The following is a 19,407-nucleotide window of genomic DNA, read 5'->3' as shown; positions in this document are numbered from 1 at the left end:
AAACCTATCCAGCAATACTGTCAGGTACAGTAATGTGGTAAAATCCATGAATACCATTTTCTCCCCCCCCCCCCTCCAATCCTTAAACCCTAATGTAAAGTGCTGTGCCCCAAAGTTTTTCTCCCCCAACCCAAAAACCTGAGGTTAATTTTTTTTCTTATTTCTGCTTTGCATGTCTGGAGCTGGGCAAAGACAACGCACTAGAAACTCCCCCATTGGTGCAGGAAACTCATCCAACCATACTGTCAGGTACAGTAATGTGGTAAAATCCATGAATGCCATTTTCTCCACCCCAAACACAAATCATGAGGATTTAATTATGTAATGTAATCAAGGTGTAATAATTTTTTCCAATTTCTTTTTTACATGTGCATGTCTGGAGCTGGGCAAAGACAACGTGCTGAAACCCGCCCCCCCTCCCCCCCATTGGTGCAGGAAACCTATCCAGCAATACTGTCAGGTACAGTAATGTGTTCAAATTCATGCATGCCATTTTTTCTCTATCCCCCATCCACAACCCCCTAAAAACCTAATGTAAACCCCTAGCCCTAATGTAAAGTGCTGTACCCCCATGCAATGCTTTTTCTCCCCCCCAACCCAAAAAACCTGAGGATATTTATTTTTCTTATTTCTACGTTGCATGTCTGGAGCTGGGCAAAGACAACGCACTAGAAACTCCCCCATTGGTGCAGGAAACCTATCCAGCAATACTGTCAGGTACAGTAATGTGGTAAAATCCATGAATGCCATTTTCTCCCCCCAAACACAAATCATGAGGATTTAATTATGTAATGTAGTCAAGGTGTAATAATTTTTTCCAATTTCTTTTTTACATGTGCATGTCTGGAGCTGGACAAAGACAACGCGCTGAAAAATCCCCCATTGGTTCAGGAAACCTATCCAGCAATACTGTCAGGTACAGTAATGTGGTAAAATCCATGAATACCATTTTCTCCACCCCCCCCCTCCAATCCTTAAACCCTAATGTAAAGTGCTGTGCCCCAAACGTTTTCTCCCCCAACCCAAAAAACCTGAGCATAATTTTTTTTCTTATTTCTGCTTTGTATGTCTGGAGCTGGGCAAAGACAACGCACTAGAAACTCCCCCATTGGTGCAGGAAACTCATCCAACAATACTGTCAGGTACAGTAATGTGGTAAAATCCATGAATGCCATTTTCTCCCCCCAAACACAAATAATGAGGATTTAATTAGGTAATGTAGTCAAGGTGTAATAATTTTTTCCAATTTCTTTTTTACATGTGCATGTCTGGAGCTGGGCAAAGACAACGCGCTGAACCCCCCCCCCCCCCCCCCCATTGGTGCAGGAAACCTATCCAGCAATACTGTCAGGTACAGTAATGTGTTCAAATTCATGCATGCCATTTTTTACCCAAACCCCATCCACAACCCCCTAAAAACCTAATCTAAACCCCTAGCCCTAATGTAAAGTGCTGTACACCCATGCCATGCTTTTTCTCCCCCCCCAACCCAAAAAACCTGAGGATATTTATTTTTCTTATTTCTGGTTTGCATGTCTGGAGCTGGGCAAAGACAACGCACTAGAAACTCCCCCATTGGTGCAGGAAACTCATCCAGCAATACTGTCAGGTACAGTAATGTGGTAAAATCCATGAATACCATTTTCTCCCCCCCCCCCTCCAATCCTTAAACCCTAATGTAAAGTGCTGTGCCCCAAACTTTTTCTCCCCCAACCCAAAACACCTGAGGATAATTTTTTTTCTTATTTTTACTTTGCATGTCTGGAGCTGGGCATAGACAACGCACTAGAAACTCCCCCATTGGTGCAGGAAACTAGTCCAGCAATACTGTCAGGTACAGTAATGTGGTAAAATCCATGAATGCCATTTTCTCCCCCCAAACACAAATCATGAGGATTTAATAATATAATGTAGTCAAGGTGTAATAATTTTTTCCAATTTCTTTTTTACATGTGCATGTCTGGAGCTGGGCAAAGACAACGCGCTGAAAACTCCCCCATTGGTGCAGGAAACCTATCCAGCAATACTGTCAGGTACAGTAATGTGTTCAAATCCATGCATGTCATTTTTTCCCCATCCCACATCCACAACCCCCTAAAAACCTAATGTAAACCCCTAGCCCTAATGTAAAGTGCTGTAACCCCATGCCATGCTTTTTCTCCCCCCCAACCCAAAAAACCTGAGGATATTTATTTTTCTTATTTCTGGTTTGCATGTCTGGAGCTGGGCAAAGACAACGCACTAGAAACTCCCCCATTGGTGCAGGAAACTCATCAAGCAATACTGTCAGGTACAGTAATGTGGTAAAATCCATGAATACCATTTTCTCCCCCCCCCCCCCTCCAATCCCTAAACCCTAATGTAAAGTGCTGTGCCCCAAACTTTTTCTCCCCCAACCCAAAACACCTGAGGATAATTTTTTTCTTATTTCTGCTTTGCATGTCTGGAGCTGGGCATAGACAACGCACTAGAAACTCCCCCATTGGTGCAGGAAACTAGTCCAGCAATACTGTCAGGTACAGTAATGTGGTAAAATCCATGAATGCCATTTTCTCCCCCCAAACACAAATCATGAGGATTTAATAATGTAATGTAGTCAAGGTGTAATAATTTTTTCCAATTTCTTTTTTACATGTGCATGTCTGGAGCTGGGCAAAGACAACGCGCTGAAAACTCCCCCATTGGTGCAGGAAACCTATCCAGCAATACTGTCAGGTACAGTAATGTGTTCAAATCCATGCATGTCATTTTTTCCCCATCCCACATCCACAACCCCCTAAAAACCTAATGTAAACCCCTAGCCCTAATGTAAAGTGCTGTACCCCCATGCCATGCTTTTTCTCCCCCCCAACCCAAAAAACCTGAGGATATTTATTTTTCTTATTTCTGGTTTGCATGTCTGGAGCTGGGCAAAGACAACGCACTAGAAACTCCCCCATTGGTGCAGGAAACTCATCAAGCAATACTGTCAGGTACAGTAATGTGGTAAAATCCATGAATACCATTTTCTCCCCCCCCCCCCTCCAATCCCTAAACCCTAATGTAAAGTGCTGTGCCCCAAACTTTTTCTCCCCCAACCCAAAACACCTGAGGATAATTTTTTTCTTATTTCTGCTTTGCATGTCTGGAGCTGGGCAAAGACAACGCGCTAGAAACTCCCCCATTGGTGCAGGAAACTAATCCAGCAATACTGTCAGGTACAGTAATGTGGTAAAATCCATGAATGCCATTTTCTCCCCCCAAACAAAAATCATGAGGATTTAATTATGTAATGTAGTCGAGGTGTAATAATTTTTCCAATTTATTTTTTACATGTGCATATCTGGAGCTGGACAAAGACAACGCGCTGAAAACTCCCCCATTGGTACAGGAAACCTATCCAGCAATACTGTCAGGTACAGTAATGTGGAAAAATCCATGAATACCATTTTCTCCCCACCCCCCCTCCAATCCTTAAACCCTAATGTAAAGTGCTGTGCCCCAAACTTTTTCTCCCCCAACCCAAAAAACCTGAGGATAATTTTTTTTCTTATTTCTGCTTTGCATGTCTGGAGCTGGGCAAAGAAAACGCGCTCAAAACTGGCCAATTGGTGCAGGAAACCTATCCAGCAATACTGTCATGTACAGTAATGTGTTCAAATTCATGCATGCCATTTTTTACCCAAACCCCATCCACAACCCCCTAAAAACCTAATCTAAACCCCTAGCCCTAATGTAAAGTGCTGTACACCCATGCCATGCTTTTTCTCCCCCCCAACCCAAAAAACCTGAGGATATTTATTTTTCTTATTTCTGGTTTGCATGTCTGGAGCTGGGCAAAGACAACGCACTAGAAACTCCCCCATTGGTGCAGGAAACTAGTCCAGCAATACTGTCAGGTACAGTAATGTGGTAAAATCCATGAATGCCATTTTCTCCCCCCCCCCCTCCAATCCTTAAACCCTAATGTAAAGTGCTGTGCCCCAAACTTTTTCTCCCCCAACCCAAAACACCTGAGGATAATTTTTTTTCTTATTTCTACTTTGCATGTCTGGAGCTGGGCAAAGACAACGCACTAGAAACTCCCCCATTGGTGCAGGAAACTAGTCCAGCAATACTGTCAGGTACAGTAATGTGGTAAAATCCATGAATGCCATTTTCTCCCCCCAAACACAAATCATGAGGATTTAATAATGTAATGTAGTCAAGGTGTAATAATTTTTTCCAATTTCTTTTTTACATGTGCATGTCTGGAGCTGGGCAAAGACAACGCGCTGAAAACTCCCCCATTGGTGCAGGAAACCTATCCAGCAATACTGTCAGGTACAGTAATGTGTTCAAATCCATGCATGTCATTTTTTCCCCATCCCACATCCACAACCCCCTAAAAACCTAATGTAAACCCCTAGCCCTAATGTAAAGTGCTGTAACCCCATGCCATGCTTTTTCTCCCCCCCAACCCAAAAAACCTGAGGATATTTATTTTTCTTATTTCTGGTTTGCATGTCTGGAGCTGGGCAAAGACAACGCACTAGAAACTCCCCCATTGGTGCAGGAAACTCATCCAGCAATACTGTCAGGTACAGTAATGTGGTAAAATCCATGAATACCATTTTCTCCCCCCCCCCTCCAATCCTTAAACCCTAATGTAAAGTGCTGTGCCCCAAAGTTTTTCTCCCCCAACCAAAAACACCTGAGGATAATTTTTAAACTTATTTCTACTTTGCATGTCTGGAGCTGGGCAAGGACAACGCACTAGAAACTCCCCCATTGGTGCAGGAAACTAGTCCAGCAATACTGTCAGGTACAGTAATGTGGTAAAATCCATGAATGCCATTTTCTCCCCCCAAACACAAATCATGAGGATTTAATTATGTAATGTAGTCAAGGTGTAATAATTTTTTCCAATTTCTTTTTTACCTGTGCATGTCTGGAGCTGGGCAAAGACAACGCGCTGAAAACTCCCCCATTGGTGCAGGAAACTCATCCAGCAATACTGTCAGGTACAGTAATGTGTTCAAATCCATGCATGCCATTTTTTCCCCATCCCACATCCACAACCCCCTAAAAACCTAATGTAAACCCCTAGCCCTAATGTAAAGTGCTGTACCACCATGCCATGCTTTTTCTCCCCCCCCCAACCCAAAAAACCTGAGGATATTTATTTTTCTTATTTCTGGTTTGCATGTCTGGAGTTGGGCAAAGACAACGCACTAGAAACTCCCCCATTGGTGCAGGAAACTCATCAAGCAATACTGTCAGGTACAGTAATGTGGTAAAATCCATGAATACCATTTTCTCCCCCCCCCTCCAATCCCTAAACCCTAATGTAAAGTGCTGTGCCCCAAACTTTTTCTCCCCCAACCCAAAAACCTGAGGTTAATTTTTTTTCTTATTTCTGCTTTGCATGTCTGGAGCTGGGCAAAGACAACGCACTAGAAACTCCCCCATTGGTGCAGGAAACTAATCCAACAATACTGTCAGGTACAGTAATGTGGTAAAATTCATGAATGCCATTTTCTCCCCCAAACACAAATCATGAGGATTTAATTATGTAATGTAGTCAAGGTGTAATAATTTTTTCCAATTTCTTTTTTACATGTGCATGTCTGGAGCTGGGCAAAGACAACGCGCTGAAAACTCCCCCATTGGTGCAGGAAACCTATCCAGCAATACTGTCAGGTACAGTAATGTGTTCAAATTCATGCATGCCATTTTTTCCCCACCCCCCATCCACAAACCCCTAAAAATCTAATGTAAACCCCTAGCCCTAATGTAAAGTGCTGTACCCCCATGCCATGCTTTTTCTCCCCCCCAACCCAAAAAACCTGAGGATAATTTTTATTCTTATTTCTTCTTTGCATGTCTGGAGCTGGGCAAAGACAACGCACTAGAAACTCCTCAATTGGTGCAGGAAACCTATCCAGCAATACTGTCAGGTACAGTAATGTGGTAAAATTCATGAATGCCATTTTCTCCCCCCAAACAAAAATCATGAGGATTTAATTATATAATATAGTCAAAGTGTAATAATTTTTTCCAATTTCTTTTTTACATGTTAATATCTGGAGCTGGACAAAGACAACGCGCTGAAAACTCCCCCATTGGTGCAGGAAACCTATCCAGCAATACTGTCAGATACAGTAATGTGGTAAAATCCATGAATACCATTTTCTCCCCCCCCCCCCCCTCCAATCCTTAAACCCTAATGTAAATTCTGTGCCCCAAACTTTTTCTCCCCCAACCCAAAAAACCTGAGGATAATTTTTTTCTTATTTCTGCTTTGCATGCCTGGAGCTGGGCAAAGACAACGCACTAGAAACTCCCCCATTGGTGCAGGAAACTCATCCAACAATACTGTCAGGTACAGTAATGTGGTAAAATTCATGAATGCCATTTTCTCCCCCAAACACAAATCATGAGGATTTAATTATGTAATGTAGTCAAGGTGTAATAATTTTTTCCAATTTCTTTTTTACATGTGCATGTCTGGAGCTGGGCAAAGACAACGCGCTGAAAACTCCCCCATTGGTGCAGGAAACCTATCCAGCAATACTGTCAGGTACAGTAATGTGTTCAAATTCATGCATGCCATTTTTTCCCCACCCCCCATCCACAAACCCCTAAAAATCTAATGTAAACCCCTAGCCCTAATGTAAAGTGCTGTACCCCCATGCCATGCTTTTTCTCCCCCCCCAACCCAAAAAACCTGAGGATAATTTTTATTCTTATTTCTGCTTTGCATGTCTGGAGCTGGGCAAAGACAACGCACTAGAAACTCCTCAATTGGTGCAGGAAACCTATCCAGCAATACTGTCAGGTACAGTAATGTGGTAAAATTCATGAATGCCATTTTCTCCCCCCAAACAAAAATCATGAGGATTTAATTATATAATATAGTCAAAGTGTAATAATTTTTTCCAATTTCTTTTTTACATGTTAATATCTGGAGCTGGACAAAGACAACGCGCTGAAAACTCCCCCATTGGTGCAGGAAACCTATCCAGCAATACTGTCAGGTACAGTAATGTGGTAAAATCCATGAATACCATTTTCTCCCCCCCCCCCCCTCCAATCCTTAAACCCTAATGTAAATTCTGTGCCCCAAACTTTTTCTCCCCCAACCCAAAAAACCTGAGGATAATTTTTTTCTAATTTCTGCTTTGCATGCCTGGAGCTGGGCAAAGACAACGCACTAGAAACTCCCCCATTGGTGCAGGAAACTCATCCAACAATACTGTCAGGTACAGTAATGTGGTAAAATCCATGAATGCCATTTTCTCCCCCCAAACACAAATAATGAGGATTTAATTAGGTAATGTAGTCAAGGTGTAAAAAATTTTTCCAATTTCTTTTTTACATGTGCATGTCTGGAGCTGGGCAAAGACAACGCGCTGAACCCCCCCCCCCCACCCCCCCCCCCTTGGTGCAGGAAACCTATCCAGCAATACTGTCAGGTACAGTAATGTGTTCAAATTCACGCATGCCATTTTTTCCCCAAACCCCATCCACAACCCCCTAAAAACCTAATGTAATGTGCTGTACCCCCATGCCTTGCTTTTTCTCCCCCCTAACCCAAAAAACCTGAGGATATTTATTTTTCTAATTTCTGGTTTGCGTGTCTGGAGCTGGGCAACGACAACGCACTAGAAACTCCCCCATTGCTGCAGGAAACTCATCCAACAAAACTGTCAGGTACAGTAATGTGGTAAAATCCATGAATACCACTTTCTCCCCCCCCCCCCTCCAATCCTTAAACCCTAGTGTAAAGTGCTGTGCCCCAAACTTTTTCTCCCCCAACCCAAAAAACCTGAGGATAATTTTTTTTCTTATTTCTGCTTTGCATGTCTGGAGCTGGGCAAAGACAACGCGCTGAAAACTCCCCCGTTGGTGCAGGAAACCTATCCAGCAATACTGTCAGGTACAGTAATGTGTTCAAATTCATGCATGCCATTTTTTCCCCACACCCCCATCCACAACCCCCTAAAAACCTAATGTAAACCCCTAGCCCTAATGGAAAGTGCTGTACCCCCATGCCATGCTTTTTCTCCCCCCAACCCAAAAAACCTTAGGATAATTTTTTTTCTTATTTCTGCTTTGCATGTCTGGAGCTGGGCAAAGACAACGCACTATAAACTCCCCCATTGGTGCAGGAAACTCATCCAACAATACTGTCAGGTACAGAAATGTGGTAAAATCCACAAATGCCATTTTCTCCCCCCAAACACAAATCATGAGGATTTAATTATGTAATGTAGTCAAGGTGTAATAATTTTTTCCAATTTCTTTTTTACATGTGCATGTCTGGAGCTGGGCAAAGACAACGCGCTGAACTCCCCCCCCCCCCCCCCCATTGGTGCAGGAAACCTATCCAGCAATACTGTCATGTACAGTAATGTGTTCAAATTCATGCATGCCATTTTTTACCCAAACCCCATCCACAACCCCCTAAAAACCTAATCTAAACCCCTAGCCCTAATGTAAAGTGCTGTACACCCATGCCATGCTTTTTCTCCCCCCCAACCCAAAAAACCTGAGGATATTTATTTTTCTTATTTCTGGTTTGCATGTCTGGAGCTGGGCAAAGACAACGCACTAGAAACTCCCCCATTGGTGCAGGAAACTCATCCAGCAATACTGTCAGGTACAGTAATGTGGTAAAATCCATGAATACCATTTTCTCCCCCCCCCCCCCCTCCAATCCTTAAACCCTAATATAAAGTGCTGTGCCCCAAACTTTTTCTCCCCCAACCCAAAACACCTGAGGATAATTTTTTTTCTTATTTCTACTTTGCATGTCTGGAGCTGGGCAAAGACAACGCACTAGAAACTCCCCCATTGGTGCAGGAAACTAGTCCAGCAATACTGTCAGGTACAGTAATGTGGTAAAATCCATGAATGCCATTTTCTCCCCCCAAACACAAATCATGAGGATTTAATAATGTAATGTAGTCAAGGTGTAATAATTTTTTCCAATTTCTTTTTTACATGTGCATGTCTGGAGCTGGGCAAAGACAACGCACTAGAAACTCCCCCATTGGTGCAGGAAACTCATCCAACAATACTGTCAGGTACAGTAATGTGGTAAAATCCATGAATGCCATTTTCTCCCCCCAAACACAAATAATGAGGATTTAATTAGGTAATGTAGTCAAGGTGTAAAAAATTTTTCCAATTTCTTTTTTACATGTGCATGTCTGGAGCTGGGCAAAGACAACGCGCTGAACCCCCCCCCCCCACCCCCCCCCCCCTTGGTGCAGGAAACCTATCCAGCAATACTGTCAGGTACAGTAATGTGTTCAAATTCACGCATGCCATTTTTTCCCCAAACCCCATCCACAACCCCCTAAAAACCTAATGTAATGTGCTGTACCCCCATGCCTTGCTTTTTCTCCCCCCTAACCCAAAAAACCTGAGGATATTTATTTTTCTAATTTCTGGTTTGCGTGTCTGGAGCTGGGCAACGACAACGCACTAGAAACTCCCCCATTGCTGCAGGAAACTCATCCAACAAAACTGTCAGGTACAGTAATGTGGTAAAATCCATGAATACCACTTTCTCCCCCCCCCCCCTCCAATCCTTAAACCCTAGTGTAAAGTGCTGTGCCCCAAACTTTTTCTCCCCCAACCCAAAAAACCTGAGGATAATTTTTTTTCTTATTTCTGCTTTGCATGTCTGGAGCTGGGCAAAGACAACGCGCTGAAAACTCCCCCGTTGGTGCAGGAAACCTATCCAGCAATACTGTCAGGTACAGTAATGTGTTCAAATTCATGCATGCCATTTTTTCCCCACACCCCCATCCACAACCCCCTAAAAACCTAATGTAAACCCCTAGCCCTAATGGAAAGTGCTGTACCCCCATGCCATGCTTTTTCTCCCCCCAACCCAAAAAACCTTAGGATAATTTTTTTTCTTATTTCTGCTTTGCATGTCTGGAGCTGGGCAAAGACAACGCACTATAAACTCCCCCATTGGTGCAGGAAACTCATCCAACAATACTGTCAGGTACAGAAATGTGGTAAAATCCACAAATGCCATTTTCTCCCCCCAAACACAAATCATGAGGATTTAATTATGTAATGTAGTCAAGGTGTAATAATTTTTTCCAATTTCTTTTTTACATGTGCATGTCTGGAGCTGGGCAAAGACAACGCGCTGAACTCCCCCCCCCCCCCCCCCCCATTGGTGCAGGAAACCTATCCAGCAATACTGTCATGTACAGTAATGTGTTCAAATTCATGCATGCCATTTTTTACCCAAACCCCATCCACAACCCCCTAAAAACCTAATCTAAACCCCTAGCCCTAATGTAAAGTGCTGTACACCCATGCCATGCTTTTTCTCCCCCCCAACCCAAAAAACCTGAGGATATTTATTTTTCTTATTTCTGGTTTGCATGTCTGGAGCTGGGCAAAGACAACGCACTAGAAACTCCCCCATTGGTGCAGGAAACTCATCCAGCAATACTGTCAGGTACAGTAATGTGGTAAAATCCATGAATACCATTTTCTCCCCCCCCCCCCCTCCAATCCTTAAACCCTAATATAAAGTGCTGTGCCCCAAACTTTTTCTCCCCCAACCCAAAACACCTGAGGATAATTTTTTTTCTTATTTCTACTTTGCATGTCTGGAGCTGGGCAAAGACAACGCACTAGAAACTCCCCCATTGGTGCAGGAAACTAGTCCAGCAATACTGTCAGGTACAGTAATGTGGTAAAATCCATGAATGCCATTTTCTCCCCCCAAACACAAATCATGAGGATTTAATAATGTAATGTAGTCAAGGTGTAATAATTTTTTCCAATTTCTTTTTTACATGTGCATGTCTGGAGCTGGGCAAAGACAACGCGCTGAAAACTCCCCCATTGGTGCAGGAAACCTATCCAGCAATACTGTCAGGTACAGTAATGTGTTCAAATCCATGCATGTCATTTTTTCCCCATCCCACATCCACAACCCCCTAAAAACCTAATGTAAACCCCTAGCCCTAATGTAAAGTGCTGTAACCCCATGCCATGCTTTTTCTCCCCCCCAACCCAAAAAACCTGAGGATATTTATTTTTCTTATTTCTGGTTTGCATGTCTGGAGCTGGGCAAAGACAACGCACTAGAAACTCCCCCATTGGTGCAGGAAACTCATCAAGCAATACTGTCAGGTACAGTAATGTGGTAAAATCCATGAATACCATTTTCTCCTCCCCCCCCCTCCAATCCCTAAACCCTAATGTAAAGTGCTGTGCCCCAAACTTTTTCTCCCCCAACCCAAAACACCTGAGGATAATTTTTTTCTTATTTCTGCTTTGCATGTCTGGAGCTGGGCAAAGACAACGCGCTAGAAACTCCCCCATTGGTGCAGGAAACTAATCCAGCAATACTGTCAGGTACAGTAATGTGGAAAAATCCACGAATGCCATTTTCTCCCCCCAAACAAAAATAATGAGGATTTAATTATGTAATGTAGTCAAGGTGTAATAATTTTTCCAATTTCTTTTTTACATGTGCATATCTGGAGCTGGACAAAGACAACGCGCTGAAAACTCCCCCATTGGTACAGGAAACCTATCCAGCAATACTGTCAGGTACAGTAATGTGGAAAAATCCATGAATACCATTTTCTCCCCCCCCCCCCCTCCAATCCTTAAACCCTAATGTAAAGTGCTGTGCCCCAAACTTTTTCTCCCCCAACCCAAAAAACCTGAGGATAATTTTTTTTCTTATTTCTGCTTTGCATGTCTGGAGCTGGGCAAAGAAAACGCGCTCAAAACTGGCCAATTGGTGCAGGAAACCTATCCAGCAATACTGTCAGGTACAGTAATGTGGTAAAATCCATGAATGCCATTTTCTCCCCCCAAACACAAATCATGAGGATTTAATTATGTAATGTAGTCAAGGTGTAATAATTTTTTCCAATTTCTTTTTTACATGTGCATGTCTGGAGCTGGGCAAAGACAACGCGCTGAACTCCCCCCCCCCCCCCCCCCCCCCATTGGTGCAGGAAACCTATCCAGCAATACTGTCATGTACAGTAATGTGTTCAAATTCATGCATGCCATTTTTTACCCAAACCCCATCCACAACCCCCTAAAAACCTAATCTAAACCCCTAGCCCTAATGTAAAGTGCTGTACACCCATGCCATGCTTTTTCTCCCCCCCAACCCAAAAAACCTGAGGATATTTATTTTTCTTATTTCTGGTTTGCATGTCTGGAGCTGGGCAAAGACAACGCACTAGAAACTCCCCCATTGGTGCAGGAAACTAGTCCAGCAATACTGTCAGGTACAGTAATGTGGTAAAATCCATGAATGCCATTTTCTCCCCCCCCCCCCCTCCAATCCTTAAACCCTAATGTAAAGTGCTGTGCCCCAAACTTTTTCTCCCCCAACCCAAAACACCTGAGGATAATTTTTTTTCTTATTTCTACTTTGCATGTCTGGAGCTGGGCAAAGACAACGCACTAGAAACTCCCCCATTGGTGCAGGAAACTAGTCCAGCAATACTGTCAGGTACAGTAATGTGGTAAAATCCATGAATGCCATTTTCTCCCCCCAAACACAAATCATGAGGATTTAATAATGTAATGTAGTCAAGGTGTAATAATTTTTTCCAATTTCTTTTTTACATGTGCATGTCTGGAGCTGGGCAAAGACAACGCGCTGAAAACTCCCCCATTGGTGCAGGAAACCTATCCAGCAATACTGTCAGGTACAGTAATGTGTTCAAATCCATGCATGTCATTTTTTCCCCATCCCACATCCACAACCCCCTAAAAACCTAATGTAAACCCCTAGCCCTAATGTAAAGTGCTGTAACCCCATGCCATGCTTTTTCTCCCCCCCAACCCAAAAAACCTGAGGATATTTATTTTTCTTATTTCTGGTTTGCATGTCTGGAGCTGGGCAAAGACAACGCACTAGAAACTCCCCCATTGGTGCAGGAAACTCATCCAGCAATACTGTCAGGTACAGTAATGTGGTAAAATCCATGAATACCATTTTCTCCCCCCCCCCCTCCAATCCTTAAACCCTAATGTAAAGTGCTGTGCCCCAAAGTTTTTCTCCCCCAACCAAAAACACCTGAGGATAATTTTTAAACTTATTTCTACTTTGCATGTCTGGAGCTGGGCAAGGACAACGCACTAGAAACTCCCCCATTGGTGCAGGAAACTAGTCCAGCAATACTGTCAGGTACAGTAATGTGGTAAAATCCATGAATGCCATTTTCTCCCCCCAAACACAAATCATGAGGATTTAATTATGTAATGTAGTCAAGGTGTAATAATTTTTTCCAATTTCTTTTTTACCTGTGCATGTCTGGAGCTGGGCAAAGACAACGCGCTGAAAACTCCCCCATTGGTGCAGGAAACTCATCCAGCAATACTGTCAGGTACAGTAATGTGTTCAAATCCATGCATGCCATTTTTTCCCCATCCCACATCCACAACCCCCTAAAAACCTAATGTAAACCCCTAGCTCTAATGTAAAGTGCTGTACCACCATGCCATGCTTTTTCTCCCCCCCCCAACCCAAAAAACCTGAGGATATTTATTTTTCTTATTTCTGGTTTGCATGTCTGGAGTTGGGCAAAGACAACGCACTAGAAACTCCCCCATTGGTGCAGGAAACTCATCAAGCAATACTGTCAGGTACAGTAATGTGGTAAAATCCATGAATACCATTTTCTCCCCCCCCCTCCAATCCCTAAACCCTAATGTAAAGTGCTGTGCCCCAAACTTTTTCTCCCCCAACCCAAAAACCTGAGGTTAATTTTTTTTCTTATTTCTGCTTTGCATGTCTGGAGCTGGGCAAAGACAACGCACTAGAAACTCCCCCATTGGTGCAGGAAACTCATCCAACAATACTGTCAGGTACAGTAATGTGGTAAAATTCATGAATGCCATTTTCTCCCCCAAACACAAATCATGAGGATTTAATTATGTAATGTAGTCAAGGTGTAATAATTTTTTCCAATTTCTTTTTTACATGTGCATGTCTGGAGCTGGGCAAAGACAACGCGCTGAAAACTCCCCCATTGGTGCAGGAAACCTATCCAGCAATACTGTCAGGTACAGTAATGTGTTCAAATTCATGCATGCCATTTTTTCCCCACCCCCCATCCACAAACCCCTAAAAATCTAATGTAAACCCCTAGCCCTAATGTAAAGTGCTGTACCCCCATGCCATGCTTTTTCTCCCCCCCAACCCAAAAAACCTGAGGATAATTTTTATTCTTATTTCTTCTTTGCATGTCTGGAGCTGGGCAAAGACAACGCACTAGAAACTCCTCAATTGGTGCAGGAAACCTATCCAGCAATACTGTCAGGTACAGTAATGTGGTAAAATTCATGAATGCCATTTTCTCCCCCCAAACAAAAATCATGAGGATTTAATTATATAATATAGTCAAAGTGTAATAATTTTTTCCAATTTCTTTTTTACATGTTAATATCTGGAGCTGGACAAAGACAACGCGCTGAAAACTCCCCCATTGGTGCAGGAAACCTATCCAGCAATACTGTCAGATACAGTAATGTGGTAAAATCCATGAATACCATTTTCTCCCCCCCCCCTCCAATCCTTAAACCCTAATGTAAATTCTGTGCCCCAAACTTTTTCTCCCCCAACCCAAAAAACCTGAGGATAATTTTTTTCTTATTTCTGCTTTGCATGCCTGGAGCTGGGCAAAGACAACGCACTAGAAACTCCCCCATTGGTGCAGGAAACTCATCCAACAATACTGTCAGGTACAGTAATGTGGTAAAATTCATGAATGCCATTTTCTCCCCCAAACACAAATCATGAGGATTTAATTATGTAATGTAGTCAAGGTGTAATAATTTTTTCCAATTTCTTTTTTACATGTGCATGTCTGGAGCTGGGCAAAGACAACGCGCTGAAAACTCCCCCATTGGTGCAGGAAACCTATCCAGCAATACTGTCAGGTACAGTAATGTGTTCAAATTCATGCATGCCATTTTTTCCCCACCCCCCATCCACAAACCCCTAAAAATCTAATGTAAACCCCTAGCCCTAATGTAAAGTGCTGTACCCCCATGCCATGCTTTTTCTCCCCCCCCAACCCAAAAAACCTGAGGATAATTTTTATTCTTATTTCTGCTTTGCATGTCTGGAGCTGGGCAAAGACAACGCACTAGAAACTCCTCAATTGGTGCAGGAAACCTATCCAGCAATACTGTCAGGTACAGTAATGTGGTAAAATTCATGAATGCCATTTTCTCCCCCCAAACAAAAATCATGAGGATTTAATTATATAATATAGTCAAAGTGTAATAATTTTTTCCAATTTCTTTTTTACATGTTAATATCTGGAGCTGGACAAAGACAACGCGCTGAAAACTCCCCCATTGGTGCAGGAAACCTATCCAGCAATACTGTCAGGTACAGTAATGTGGTAAAATCCATGAATACCATTTTCTCCCCCCCCCCCCCTCCAATCCTTAAACCCTAATGTAAATTCTGTGCCCCAAACTTTTTCTCCCCCAACCCAAAAAACCTGAGGATAATTTTTTTCTAATTTCTGCTTTGCATGCCTGGAGCTGGGCAAAGACAACGCACTAGAAACTCCCCCATTGGTGCAGGAAACTCATCCAACAATACTGTCAGGTACAGTAATGTGGTAAAATCCATGAATGCCATTTTCTCCCCCCAAACACAAATAATGAGGATTTAATTAGGTAATGTAGTCAAGGTGTAAAAAATTTTTCCAATTTCTTTTTTACATGTGCATGTCTGGAGCTGGGCAAAGACAACGCGCTGAACCCCCCCCCCCCCCCCCCCATTGGTTCAGGAAACCTATCCAGCAATACTGTCAGGTACAGTAATGTGTTCAAATTCACGCATGCCATTTTTTCCCCAAACCCCATCCACAACCCCCTAAAAACCTAATGTAATGTGCTGTACCCCCATGCCTTGCTTTTTCTCCCCCCTAACCCAAAAAACCTGAGGATATTTATTTTTCTTATTTCTGGTTTGCATGTCTGGAGCTGGGCAAAGACAACGCACTAGAAACTCCCCCATTGCTGCAGGAAACTCATCCAACAAAACTGTCAGGTACAGTAATGTGGTAAAATCCATGAATACCACTTTCTCCCCCCCCCCCCTCCAATCCTTAAACCCTAGTGTAAAGTGCTGTGCCCCAAACTTTTTCTCCCCCAACCCAAAAAACCTGAGGATAATTTTTTTTCTTATTTCTGCTTTGCATGTCTGGAGCTGGGCAAAGACAACGCGCTGAAAACTCCCCCGTTGGTGCAGGAAACCTATCCAGCAATACTGTCAGGTACAGTAATGTGTTCAAATTCATGCATGCCATTTTTTCCCCACACCCCCATCCACAACCCCCTAAAAACCTAATGTAAACCCCTAGCCCTAATGGAAAGTGCTGTACCCCCATGCCATGCTTTTTCTCCCCCCAACCCAAAAAACCTTAGGATAATTTTTTTTCTTATTTCTGCTTTGCATGTCTGGAGCTGGGCAAAGACAACGCACTATAAACTCCCCCATTGGTGCAGGAAACTCATCCAACAATACTGTCAGGTACAGAAATGTGGTAAAATCCACAAATGCCATTTTCTCCCCCCAAACACAAATCATGAGGATTTAATTATGTAATGTAGTCAAGGTGTAATAATTTTTTCCAATTTCTTTTTTACATGTGCATGTCTGGAGCTGGGCAAAGACAACGCGCTGAACTCCCCCCCCCCCCCCCCCCCCCATTGGTGCAGGAAACCTATCCAGCAATACTGTCATGTACAGTAATGTGTTCAAATTCATGCATGCCATTTTTTACCCAAACCCCATCCACAACCCCCTAAAAACCTAATCTAAACCCCTAGCCCTAATGTAAAGTGCTGTACACCCATGCCATGCTTTTTCTCCCCCCCAACCCAAAAAACCTGAGGATATTTATTTTTCTTATTTCTGGTTTGCATGTCTGGAGCTGGGCAAAGACAACGCACTAGAAACTCCCCCATTGGTGCAGGAAACTCATCCAGCAATACTGTCAGGTACAGTAATGTGGTAAAATCCATGAATACCATTTTCTCCCCCCCCCCCCCTCCAATCCTTAAACCCTAATATAAAGTGCTGTGCCCCAAACTTTTTCTCCCCCAACCCAAAACACCTGAGGATAATTTTTTTTCTTATTTCTACTTTGCATGTCTGGAGCTGGGCAAAGACAACGCACTAGAAACTCCCCCATTGGTGCAGGAAACTAGTCCAGCAATACTGTCAGGTACAGTAATGTGGTAAAATCCATGAATGCCATTTTCTCCCTCCAAACACAAATCATGAGGATTTAATAATGTAATGTAGTCAAGGTGTAATAATTTTTTCCAATTTCTTTTTTACATGTGCATGTCTGGAGCTGGGCAAAGACAACGCGCTGAAAACTCCCCCATTGGTGCAGGAAACCTATCCAGCAATACTGTCAGGTACAGTAATGTGTTCAAATCCATGCATGTCATTTTTTCCCCATCCCACATCCACAACCCCCTAAAAACCTAATGTAAACCCCTAGCCCTAATGTAAAGTGCTGTAACCCCATGCCATGCTTTTTCTCCCCCCCAACCCAAAAAACCTGAGGATATTTATTTTTCTTATTTCTGGTTTGCATGTCTGGAGCTGGGCAAAGACAACGCACTAGAAACTCCCCCATTGGTGCAGGAAACTCATCAAGCAATACTGTCAGGTACAGTAATGTGGTAAAATCCATGAATACCATTTTCTCCTCCCCCCCCCCTCCAATCCCTAAACCCTAATGTAAAGTGCTGTGCCCCAAACTTTTTCTCCCCCAACCCAAAACACCTGAGGATAATTTTTTTCTTATTTCTGCTTTGCATGTCTGGAGCTGGGCAAAGACAACGCGCTAGAAACTCCCCCATTGGTGCAGGAAACTAATCCAGCAATACTGTCAGGTACAGTAATGTGGAAAAATCCACGAATGCCATTTTCTCCCCCCAAACAAAAATAATGAGGATTTAATTATGTAATGTAGTCAAGGTGTAATAATTTTTCCAATTTCTTTTTTACATGTGCATATCTGGAGCTGGACAAAGACAACGCGCTGAAAACTCCCGCATTGGTACAGGAAACCTATCCAGCAATACTGTCAGGTACAGTAATGTGGAAAAATCCATGAATACCATTTTCTCCCCCCCCCCCCCCCTCCAATCCTTAAACCCTAATGTAAAGTGCTGTGCCCCAAACTTTTTCTCCCCCAACCCAAAAAACCTGAGGATAATTTTTTTTCTTATTTCTGCTTTGCATGTCTGGAGCTGGGCAAAGAAAACGCGCTCAAAACTGGCCAATTGGTGCAGGAAACCTATCCAGCAATACTGTCAGGTACAGTAATGTGGTAAAATCCATGAATGCCATTTTCTCCCCCCAAACACAAATCATGAGGATTTAATTATGTAATGTAGTCAAGGTGTAATAATTTTTTCCAATTTCTTTTTTACATGTGCATGTCTGGAGCTGGGCAAAGACAACGCGCTGAACTCCCCCCCCCCCCCCCCCCCCCCCCCCCCATTGGTGCAGGAAACCTATCCAGCAATACTGTCATGTACAGTAATGTGTTCAAATTCATGCATGCCATTTTTTACCCAAACCCCATCCACAACCCCCTAAAAACCTAATCTAAACCCCTAGCCCTAATGTAAAGTGCTGTACACCCATGCCATGCTTTTTCTCCCCCCCAACCCAAAAAACCTGAGGATATTTATTTTTCTTATTTCTGGTTTGCATGTCTGGAGCTGGGCAAAGACAACGCACTAGAAACTCCCCCATTGGTGCAGGAAACTCATCCAGCAATACTGTCAGGTACAGTAATGTGGAAAAATCCATGAATACCCTTTTCTCCCCCCCCCCCTCCAATCCTTAAACCCTAATGTAAAGTGCTGTGCCCCAAACTTTTTCTCCCCCAACCCAAAACACCTGAGGATAATTTTTTTTCTTATTTCTACTTTGCATGTCTGGAGCTGGGCAAAGACAACGCACTAGAAACTCCCCCATTGGTGCAGGAAACTAGTCCAGCAATACTGTCAGGTACAGTAATGTGGTAAAATCCATGAATGCCATTTTCTCCCCCCAAACACAAATCATGAGGATTTAATTATGTAATGTAGTCAAGGTGTAATAATTTTTTCCAATTTCTTTTTTACCTGTGCATGTCTGGAGCTGGGCAAAGACAACGCGCTGAAAACTCCCCCATTGGTGCAGGAAACTCATCCAGCAATACTGTCAGGTACAGTAATGTGTTCAAATCCATGCATGCCATTTTTTCCCCATCCCACATCCACAACCCCCTAAAAACCTAATGTAAACCCCTAGCCCTAATGTAAAGTGCTGTACCCCCATGCCATGCTTTTTCTCCCCCCCCCCAACCCAAAAAACCTGAGGATATTTATTTTTCT

The sequence above is a fragment of the Ascaphus truei genome, chromosome 4 (assembly GCF_040206685.1).
Source record: "Ascaphus truei isolate aAscTru1 chromosome 4, aAscTru1.hap1, whole genome shotgun sequence".
Lineage (NCBI taxonomy): Eukaryota > Metazoa > Chordata > Amphibia > Anura > Ascaphidae > Ascaphus > Ascaphus truei.
The sequence above is the reverse complement of the archived record's forward strand: the minus strand, read 5'-3'. Positions refer to the sequence as shown.